This window comes from Glossina fuscipes, unplaced genomic scaffold, assembly GCF_014805625.2.
Source record: "Glossina fuscipes isolate IAEA_lab_2018 unplaced genomic scaffold, Yale_Gfus_2 60, whole genome shotgun sequence".
NCBI classification, from domain to species: domain Eukaryota; kingdom Metazoa; phylum Arthropoda; class Insecta; order Diptera; family Glossinidae; genus Glossina; species Glossina fuscipes.
Window position 1 is genome coordinate 6,306,029 of NW_023998432.1, and position 11,774 is coordinate 6,317,802.

Below are 11,774 nucleotides of genomic sequence, written 5' to 3' on the forward strand. Positions count from 1 at the left end.
TGTTCAGAGCTCCGTTTAATATTACGTATAAACAGAAATGAAACGAAAAAGTTTGAATTTAGAAGGGGTAATAGAATACACAGCTAACTATTATTACACATCTGCTTTTTAATAAAACGAAACCTCTATTACGAATCCTTCCACACATTACCGTGCACTATATTGTACTAAAGGACCAATAATTATAAGAATTCATCACTGCACTTCCTTGGAAAGCCGTCGAACTCATTGCTTGCATTAGCACATTATTTCACTTTATTTCACGTACTTTTCCAGATATGGAGCTCTACCTAAAAATGTTAATCTATATAAATTTTCCTTTCCCTTTGGTTTGGATGGATTAAATGTTAATTTATGTGCATGTAATTTTTTTGTCTTTAGGATTAGAATGATATGACATGGTCCCGATCTGTTCAGGAGTTACAACATAATCCTTGCCGTCATTTCTCTTTTATTTTTCAAAATAAATAACAGGCAAGAAAGTTCCGACATTAGTGATACATAATGTCAAGAAAAGCGATTTTCTTTCTTTCTGTGTCAAAGCGAACGAGAGTTAATAAAAGATACGTATCGTTGCCATGAACTTGACATTAGTCCGGGAGTGAAAATAAAAGGCTACGCTTTTTGCAACGACTCAAAACCGAAAAAAGAAAAGTTTCGCTTTTAACCATGATATAAAGTAGTATATAATTTACATAAACTGCTTTAAGCTGAGTCAATGTAAACATAATTCTGAGCTATTTAACCCGTTTAGTGTTGTTTGCTGAAACTTAAATTATGTCTATCACTTAATCTGAATATCGGATTCTTTAAAATCTATTAAAACAACTTTGCTTAATACACGCGATTTGCCTTTGTCGTATTTAAAATGACTTTTAATCTTAACATCTCATGATGATTCGAAATTTAATTGGTTTTGTTTGCTGTATCGGTTGCCAAACTTTTGCGTGTATGCGATGGCTTAGGGGTACACTTGCAATTTAATTATGTACTAGTTGCGGGTGTGCCTCTGTACTACTTGTGTACATGCTTTTTTCTTTCTTGTTTATTTTATTATAACTTTTTTTTCTTTCCTAGTTTTTAATATTATTTAGTATAAGATTTACTTCTAAGAGTCAATTGGATTCGACTGTTAATCTATTTTATTTGGGTGTAAGTAAACAATTAAAAATGATCACCAAAGTGTGTATACACCAATAATATGCTGCATTTATATGTGTAAACACACTTGTAACATAGAATTAGTAGAGGCATGCATTTCTTTAGAAATTATATATTACATATATATAAAATCTGAATAAATCAATTGTATCAAACCAATTCAAAAGCGTATCAGTTCGTTAAAGGCACACAGGCGTTCCATCCGCCTAGGAATTGCTTCATGTCTCGTCTGGCATTTATAAAGAAGCAGATAGACTTGGCGCATTGAAGCCGAGCAGTTTAGGGCTAAACTCCAACAACACTTACTTACGCTTTGTGAAGGATTCATAGGGAATCTTAAACGCATCCTATCCTTAAATTCAAAAAGACAAAAATTCCTCAATTTACAGGTTGATGATATTTTTTTTAATCAACAGACACACCAGCTAGAAGCTGTTTATATTCTTTATAAATTTTAGACCTCTTTGTATTTTCGTCAAAGGATGAATACCTGACATAGAATGATTATTTTTATTAATAATTACGCAACTATTAATAGTAAAAATGAAAATTAACAATATGCGCTTACCTTCGGTTCGTAATTGACATGTCATTCTTGAGCTCGAGGTCTATCACATGAAGGCTACCAAACATATATAAAACACAATTACTAAATAAACTAAAAATTATATATTACAATTGTGCTCCCTGCTGTGCTCCACTTGTGGGCAGCAGTGCATTGCAGTGCTTTAGTTGGTGTGCCATACATACGTAAGTTTTTGTCACCACTGATTGCCGCCTCTAAATTTGCCAGCTCGACCATCCATAACCTGTTGACCCTCAATAGCCGTATTGACTTGTATTTGTGGTCTGTCCAAGTCTAAAAGGAAAAGTAAGACTAAAACAAATGCAAATAAATTTTACCATAATTTTTGTAAACTTACTTCGCCATCCGGCTACACCTTTGTTCGTCAAAGCCCATGAATTTAGGTCTGCTGTTGGCTGTGCAAGTATTGGCATCCGTGACCAGTGCTTTAGTACAAATTTTCGGTCCTCTCAGAGTAGCGTATGATGAAAAACAGCATTATCTATACTTGTTCTTTTCTAATTGATCTATAAGTAGCCACGATGATTGGTGAAATGAATTAATGCAAATGACCAAAAAAATATTTCCATATTGTTCTTTTAGTTAATGTTATATCTTTCGTAATTTTGCTTAACTACACGCGCACACAATTCATTGACTAGTTTTCGTGGAACAATGTAACTCACCTTCCTTTTTTTTGTTGAAAATGCGTATTATTTCCCTTCGTACCATTTTATTAAAAATTTTATAAAATTTTGCTTCTATTTACGTTTGTGTGGAGTTGTTGTTTGTTTATAAAATTTGTGATTTAATTTTCTTTTATTTTTTTAATGTCATACTAAGTGGCCTTGAAGTTACGCCGTGATGTGAGAGCTAGTTAACTAAAAGATACATAATTAGTAGCATGGGGCAAGACCGTATTGATGCAGTGTTGCATATATACATATAATGAAATGTTGTAAGCACAACAACAGCAATTGTTAGCCGTAGCCCCTTTATGGTGAACAAGCATAACTCCACAGTGTTTTTAAGGTTTTGATTAGGTATTCGATATATGTTGATTGTGTAAAATTAGTTTCATGCTACATTTCTATCAATTAATTCATAGCGGCATCCCTTCTTTTTCAAACTAAGTTGAAATTAGATGCGTAGTATACCACTTAACCTTCGTTCGGTTGTATTATTATATAGCTTAAGTTTATTTTTATGAACTACTTGTTCTTTTATTTGATTTTTAATATACTATATTATTGCTATCTCTTGTAAGTATATTTTTACTATATATTTTATTTCTAAGCGGAACTTAGTGATCTATATCAAATCTATGACCTATTGCATTCCTCTCATGAGTAAAGTTAATTAATATCTATACAATAAGTGTTCGCTGCTCTGTTACGCGATACTTCTAATCTATAATATCTTGGAATAATATTGAATTAATTTGTTCCATTTTGTAATATGCAAGTTCAAATTTCAGCTTAATTTTTCTATATTTATACAGGCAAAGCGACGGCGCTGGCACAGATGTGATAAGGAACAGAGAATAAACCGGAAGCAGATAAAGCAAGGGTTCATTATTTGAGCGTGGCCATCGCTTTCGTCTTGACCATTTTACAGTACACTAGATAATCTAAATTTTGTTTCTTTAGTTTAGTCATCTATGTTGCACAATGGAGTAATCCCAGTTAGATGGTGTAGTATTAAAGGAATTCGTAATGTATTTAATCTATATATTATAATCTTCTGTCTTCTGTAATCTATATATTATAGAGTTCTGTCACTACTTTTAAATGTTTCAAGTGTTTGGTGATGATGGGCTGTTGAGGTTAGTTTTCTGATTTTGTGGACATTACGTAATTCTGATAATATTGAATTTTTGTATTCAGTATCCCTGTTCGAAATGAAGATCTTTATTGCACCAGAGGTAAAGTTGGTGTGGTTACGTGATATTTCTTAGGTTACATATTATAGTGACTGCGTATTCGTTTCCCTCAATCGATTTAGGTTCTTTGGTGTCAATAAATATTGTGTCGAAAGCCCGTGCCGGTGTTACCGTTAAAGTCACTGGACTTTTCAAATTTTTAGTAGTTTTAAACGTACTGTTTTACGTATTGCATAACGGCATTCGTCATATTCTTCCAATAATAATATACTTTTACTGATTTTTTTACTATACCATAATTTTTTGTAACTTGCCAATTGTCCTGTAAACTTCTAAACAACCCTGTATAGGGGTCATCTTTACTGGCCACTTCTTCGAACGTTGAAAGAATGACTCTAAGTTAAATTTGCCACGAATAAGCAAATCATTGCTTTATATACATGTTTTTACAGGTTTTCCTCGTTTGATGTAACATCTTCCAGGATTAGTTATACGTATATATATAATGAGCTTTTCATATTCATTCATTTTGCTTATTCAATGTGTTATTCCTTATCGTTCTGCCTTTTTTGTCTGTCATTGATCTTGTCGAGAGTTTCATCAAATAGTTTGTCTTCTTGTTCATGTCTTTAAAACCTTCCAGCGTAAAATGTGATAAGGCATCAAACGAGTACCTACTAGAAAGAGACTCGAACGCAAAACCACATTCCAGTCGACTCTCATTCCTCTTAATTAGAAATTCGGATTTTCCATGCAAAATAAGTAAGATAGAAGCCTGTGATCAGAGCGGGAAAAATATGTTTGCGGTATATGCATACTTTAAAATGTGTTATAGACCAAAGTATTGTAGTTAATTCTTGTTTATCGCTCGATTTTTCACATTCACCTTTCGTGGTTTTGCAACAAGCAACGGCTCCATGGGTACGTCTGCTTGGACGTTATGCAGAATTATTTGTTGTTTACCGGGTATTGGAATAATGTTGGACTCATTATTTTGAAATATCTAACTGTTATTTCATAACACTGCGTTCATTTAAATTGTATTCCCTTTTTAGACAAACTTGTTAGATGTCTAGAACATTCGGAAATATTTTTTATGAACCTACGATTGTAACTGCAGAATGTGATGAATTCATTTGCACAATCAACGTCTCTTCGTGTAGGGCAATTTTCAATTGTTGAATATATAGTATCGTTCGGAAGTATTCCCTTATCAGTACATTTAGGTCCGAAGTATGTTCCCTCTCCCATGAAAAATTGACATTTTCCCGGATGTATTATTAGATTGTATATAACGTACAATTCATAAATTCATGTGATGAAGCAGTTATCAGTTTTTTAACATATTTTTCGATTTCGCCCTTAAGTGCCATTTAACATTGGACAACATTAGTGGTACGATGTAACTGTAAAGAGCAAAAAGTTGATAACTGTTCCCAGTACAGTTCAAATAAATTCGCTAAATATTCATATCGCCGAAACGGAAAAAGCAAAACTTAAATGAGAAAAATATGAAAACTACACCGTTTAATTGTTAAAGTGAAAATTTAAGTACAAAAAACAAATAGATATTAACCAGTTAAAGTAGTGACTAGTCTGAAAAATCATTTCAAAGATATTTTTGAAAACTTACCCGCTCAAAACGAAGGAAAAATAAAGACTATCCCATTCCGAGTGAAAGAAAATTAAATAGTTTATGGCCATTAATTAAAGCTGGAAGTCATATAAGTGCATTGACTATTCATTCATGAGATGTAATAAAGAATTGTTAATTTTGTTTACCAACTCAAAAGCACAGCGCAAATTTTTTGCTTTTTTGGTAATAAACGATATTAAAATTTATGAGCGTAAAATAGTTGTCATTTTTTTTTCAGACAAATTATTAACGGAAAAAAGAAAGTTGGAACAATGAACGCAGAAGGAATATTTAAGCTAGTACAGGTCGTGGCGTGTGTCGTGATACAAGCTCACAAAAAAAAATCGAAAAATTATGAAAAGAATTACATTTCGGGCAGCGGTAAATCCAGAGAGAAAGACATTTAAGTAAATGTCTTTAATAAAATTAAGAACCCTGCAGACGCCGTCATTCAACACAGTGGTGGATTCTCTGGCTATTAAAGTGACATTAGACTTTACACACGTTTGCATTTGACTAAACAAGAGTTTTGGGACCCAATCAATCGTTGCGCAATAAGTGGTTCAATATTACTATGAGGTTGAGCGGAAACTTTCATTACTAACAAATAAGTTTTGCCAACTGATATGAAATTTATGTTGTGGCGTTGTTGCCAGGGAAAAAAATAAGCTAAAGCAAACAGACGCAAGCAGCAAATGTCAGAAGTTTGCAGATCGTGACAACTATGCTGAACGAAATTATTATCGTCAAGAACGTGCAATCAGATTCGCAACATGTTGGCCAGGGCCAAATTACGGACATAAAGCGATTCTTTTTCCCGCTTTAAACGATTGACCAAAGACTATAGTGTAAGAGAAGGAGAGGATGTGCACTATCCAAAATGTCGAAAGGTTAACAGGAGGCCTTTTTACGAGATTAGTAGCAATAAGTATAATATTATGACATGGCCGAGATGAGGTCATAGTCTACCGAAAATGTTAATTTGTCAGAGGAAATTCTCTGTTACCATTCATAAGGAAAACTGTGTCAAAGAAAAATATTGCACTGCTAATTGATACTGGGACTTCGAAGATTTATATTAAACCTCTGTCAGAGCTGAAGAATATAGTACATGTGAACACACATTTTGTAGGCCACTCTAAATTTACGAAAATATTTATTTTGAAAACTTTGGATATATTTAAACAAGTAGACGCAAGAATTGATTTGGAAAACGGAAACTTTCTCATAATTCTGGCATAGACAAAATGAATTTTTTTTAATGCAACGATGTAAAATATGTTAGGTTTAATGATTACGAAGAAGACTAGTGTCGACATTATGTTGATGTATCCACACTTTTCGAAACTTCTCGGTTTTACAACCAAATGTTTATTATTTTGGCTGAGAGTACGTCATCCGAATCCCCTTTTACAGAACTAGTCAGTCGATCTTATGATTTGAATAATCATTAATTCACTACCGACCAAATTTCTTCCATTTCCTTTCAACTCTTTCTGTGTTAGGAATGTTGCCACTGTCACATGAGTGGCTTGAAGAGCATCGGCTAGAGATAATGCGTCTAAAAATTATTCAAAATTTTCTGATTGTCCGTCGAAATGCGTAATGATACTTGAGACCGTGCTCAGAAACTTAACCGCCGTCTGTGCCATTGTGTCGTTATCACTATCGCTATCTATGTTAGAGTTAGTTTCTTCTAGATTGGTTGGGACTGTTTGGTATTCCTTGACAGTATCCAGGCTTTTATACCAAGTTTCAGAAGGCCTGCGATATAGTGTGACATGTTTTGTTGCATGGTACACTTCGCGAGTATTTTCACCATTAGGTACCTTAGAACCCGGTAAATTTTTAACGCTGCTTCTTTATATTTCTCGTGCATATTCCGTATATTGTATCAGTTCACAACTATTTTCCAATGATTTCGTTATTATTTCGAGATGTTCTTGTAACGCTCCCGAACGAGTGAACCTATTTTTTTTAATGCACTCATATGATCTTTGGAACTTTGCAACTATTAGCTTATTCACAACATTTGCATTGAGTTTAACTATCATTTATTTCTCATTACCCTTACCTGACAATAGTACAATTATCAATTACTAGAATTATTGGCACATGTTTTTATATATAAAAATGTGGAAAAAAATTGGTTTTCACATAAGTGATTGACCATATCAGAGCGCCTTTATCCACATCGCTTAAGCTCACTTTTAGCATGTTATCTTATACTGCTTGATAAAGAATTCCTTTCTACCTATGCGATTCTACAACACCGTTGATGTTTTTCAGGAAACAGGGTGCTCTTGCAAGCTAGTGTATATATCCCCTTCGCTGTCTTAGTTTTGGGTTTACTGACTTTTTCAGTTCTCCTATTTTAATTTCCCTATTTTTGGCCTATCGACAATCGACGGCTTGGGTTAGACTGTCTGAACAATTCGACAGTTTCTTCTAAGGCATATTCTTTCTATATACGATATAGTACTTGCTTATTGTTTTGATTGAATGCTTATTTTTTATGCGATTCTACGTAGTTGGCAGATTTGGCATATAATAAAAGTGTTTTGGTTTGGGTTTTGGATATACTAATTTGTTGCTTTGAGCGGCTGTTTACTGGAGTCGAAAGAGTATCTGTTCGTCTATCTATCATGAGCCCAATAAGCCGTACCATTAAAGACTCAAGGAATGTTTTTATGCCAGTGTTCACATTTTGAATAATTAGCCATGTTGTGACCTGCTGTACGGATTTGCTCATTTTGGAAAAGACTGGGATTAATACGAAAGCGTTTAACTTGTTGGTTAACTGATAGGCTTCATAAAGCTCGTCTTTATGCTGAAGTGACTCTTCTTGCTAATTTTGTATTGAGACCTCTGGATACTGGGGCTTGTGGCAATTGTATTGAATCGGAGGCACCTACGAACTTTCTGTCATGCGCTAGTCTTCATAAAGTTGTTAAATGTTGGCTAAACATCGCAGGAGATGTTAGTCAAACAATTATCGGTGTTCTGCGAAACACTATCACTTTCCGTGGAATTAGTACTATTCAATAGTATAGTACATGTTTATTTAAAAGACTGCAATGGTTCGAAGATGTTGCGACAGCGTTAAACGATTCGGAAATATTACTGGGCACGGCCCTTCTTTTGTACAGTTCAGACTTTTCAGAGTCATTTTACGTCTACTGCAATGCAAGAAGACTTGCCATAGGGATTTGATGCAGAAAACTCTAAAGGCGGCGAAACCCAATAGCCTTAATGTTTGAGAAGCCCTATCAAGTTCAACGCAACTCTTCTGTTACTAAACAAGAATGTTTGGCAACGATGCATAGCCTCAAGAAATTCACTCGGTATATGGCAGAAAAAAAGTTTGTTAACATAGCAGAGTAGACCGCGTTAAAGTGCGCTTTGCTTCGAAAAGCCCTGATTTCTTGCTTGGCACAATAAGCACTTCATTTGAAGATATTTAAGTTTTCAGTGCTATGCGAAAGTGCTACTCAAAATGTAAAACCCGGCGCCCTTTCTCATTACTAATTCCTTCTTCTTCTTCCATTCAGGATATCAACAACCGAAAATTTGCTGTGGTGCGTAAAAAAGGCATTACTCATTTCGATGACCGAGCTAAATCTCATTACAACATTTTCAGTCGAAAAAATATTTAAAGCTAGCGAAGAAAGAGAATCAGACAGAGAGATACCGTACGATTTGTGCTAGAAACTAAGGGTATGTAAGGAAAAAGTCTTACACGTTCTAGTTTAGTTACGCAATGATCCCAAATGATCACATTGTGGCATGTGGAGAGTCTTAGAAAAGATTAGACGTTATATCTATTAGCCAAATTAGTTTGTTGGTTTTAAAAATTACGTGAGATCATGTGAAATTTCTGTATCCATTAGACATCGGAACTTTGTATTAGATCTGCCTATGATGAAGAGAATCCAAATTGAGAGAATTAGAAATTATTTGTTGATTTAGACTTTTCTTATGGACCTCGTTCTCGCACAAGTAATGTAGGGATATCCAACATACTGTAAAAAAATTATGGCTCAAAGGCCAACGCATCTACGAGAGGTAATCGTTCAGTCATAGTAGCAGTGAATGCGTACTTGAGTCCTAATAAAAAGAATAGTTATAAAAAATTGAGTCTCATAGATTGCGCTTTTCGATCGTCTATACATTCCGCTATTAATACTATCCTTTAACCCATGATTTCTGGTGAGATCACTTATACTGCTAAGAAAGTTCCAATCCTTAGAAGATCCCATGTAAGATTAACGCGACCAGACTCCTTTGAGGTGGTAAGGAGTGACTCTACAATCGTCAGACACTGCGAATTGATTGAACTAGGATACAATTTGTGCTTCAGAGTTACAAACTTTACTGAAGGTCAAAAAGTGTTCGCGAGCAAATTAGCTAGTCCTTTCATTCACCAAGTCTGGAGCAAAGCGGAAAAATAGAAAATTGTTATTATGAATTGACCTCTCAAAATGTTCCGACAAGCTTGTAGGAATTTATCATGACATGGATGTAAGATCCTGGCTCATGCAAAGTCAACTACGATGATTATACTTCGGCTTCTGCGACACCAAAATTTGAGTTGATCTGTAATGGCGCCCGTCACCTCATGACAGTTAGTCACACTACAGTCTTCTATACTTCGATTCCCATACTTTGTCCAAGACTTATGGAATTGTGATAATGTGAGAGATGAAGAAATTTATGATCACGCAAAGAAGAGAAGAGAAAACACAACGACATGGTTGTTTCCAAATTGGATTTTTTGGCAGCAGATGCTTACGATGAGATCGCGGAAGAAAAAAACTGATTAGTTCAGTCGGAATAAAATTTAAATATCTGATAACAGTCGTCTAAAATCAAAAAAGAGATATTTTCCGTGAATCATTAAAACGTCTCCAATGAAGTGTAAAAACTACTTCACACTTCGGACGGTTAGTTTGTCAAATGTACGCGCGCGCTGTAGTCGAACAGTTTCACTTTGTGTGAAGCAATTTTTTTTATAACATTGCTTTATACGCGTTTAAAGCCTAATTAGTTATAAAAGTATATAATTATTATTAATTTAGTCAGAAAATAAAATCTAAGAGTAAAGTCTTAAAGCAGAAGGCTATCGGCGTTATTGACAACTCTACCGTATATGCGACTTTATCCACGACCATTGAGTTGTTAGTCGAATTTTTGTGCCTACCCGGCCACCCAAGCGGATATAAAGGTGTTTAAATTATTGAATTATATCGAAGTTTTTACTGCGATATTCATTTTAGTTTTTGCGATCAGTAGTTGGCGCTGCCGTCATTAGGTGTCTTTGTCGTTTTTTGCATGTTTGGAGGGTTTCTCCTGGCTTGCTCCTTGTTTACTGTGACCTTGATAGATTGAAGTTTGTGTTTAATTTGAAAGATCATTTGCGTGTATGTGACAACCTTTTTTGTTTTTTTTTCACAATTGTTTGTTGCTTCTTGACATGGAGTGTTCTTTTACATCATGTCGAACAAAAACGGGTCCTGATTCTGAACAATTCATTATTTGTTGGCTTTGCGAACGTTTTTGTCGTGCGAAATGTGCAGGTATCAACGGCCGTGCAGCAGATGCTGTCCTAGGTCCTTAAGTTGGTAATGTTACGACTAAGTGATTCACGGAGACAAAGAAAGGAAGGAAGGATGTTCTAAAATAAGCAAAAGTCTCTTGACTTTGTGTGGAAAGTTTGTAAAAATAAAGGGAAATGTTCGATGAGTGTCGCCATCTAGACAACTCATCTTCTCCTCCAGCCTGTAAAAGGCTAACTTATAGTGTAGTTTGTGGTACTTCATCTCCGTCTTGTGCAAAAATCTGAATCTAACTCGACTCATATAAGTGCTCCATCCTCGCCTAAAGAAAACTTTACCGTTTCCGCTGTCGTTAAGCCGGCCGGTAATAAAAAAGCTAAAAATAAGCTACGAAGCCCTCCTCGTTATAGCTATACCGAAGTGGCAAGGGTATCTCCCCCCATTGGTGCTATTCAGGCTACTCTGTGTACATCTTCAAAAAATATTAATTCAAATACAAAACTGGCACTCCCTCTGGCTGTCCAGGTGCATCTGCTGGTCACCGAGCTGGGCAAGTCGCCACAAGCTGCCCGTTGAAATGTTGTCACCTCCCCTATATTCTCGCCAACTCAAAACTCTCTACCTATCTCTCTACCGTACCTACGGTTCCTACTTGGAATGATGTCTGCTTGACGAGAATATTCGTGTCAAGATTGGCGCCTGACCTCTCTCAAGATAACGTAATATATAAAGCTGCAAAGGGCCCCCTCTCAACTTAGGGCAATCTGGTCTTTTAAAGTGTTAGTTTCGATTGAAAACATGGAAACGAACGTTAAAAGAACCATTGTGGTCAGTTGAATCCTGAATTAAGAAATTCATTCCTCTGTATCTACCCCGTAATACTAATTCGGCAGCTCTTCCACTCTCAAAAAACTAAATGTTTTCCAGGCTCAGTAAATTTCATCTCCCAAAAACTCTTAAGCTCAATGAGCACGG

General features: G+C 35.2%; 1 long non-coding RNA gene across 1 annotated transcript; it reads right to left on the minus strand.

The window, feature by feature from the left end:
• Positions 1-304: 304 nt before the first annotated feature.
• LOC119637521 lies at positions 305-3,305 on the minus strand. Its single transcript, XR_005247266.1, has 3 exons — positions 2,413-3,305; positions 2,085-2,253; positions 305-2,020 (listed from the first exon to the last, which is right to left on the minus strand). It is a non-coding gene; the product is annotated as an uncharacterized LOC119637521 (long non-coding RNA).
• Positions 3,306-11,774: the final 8,469 nt, after the last annotated feature.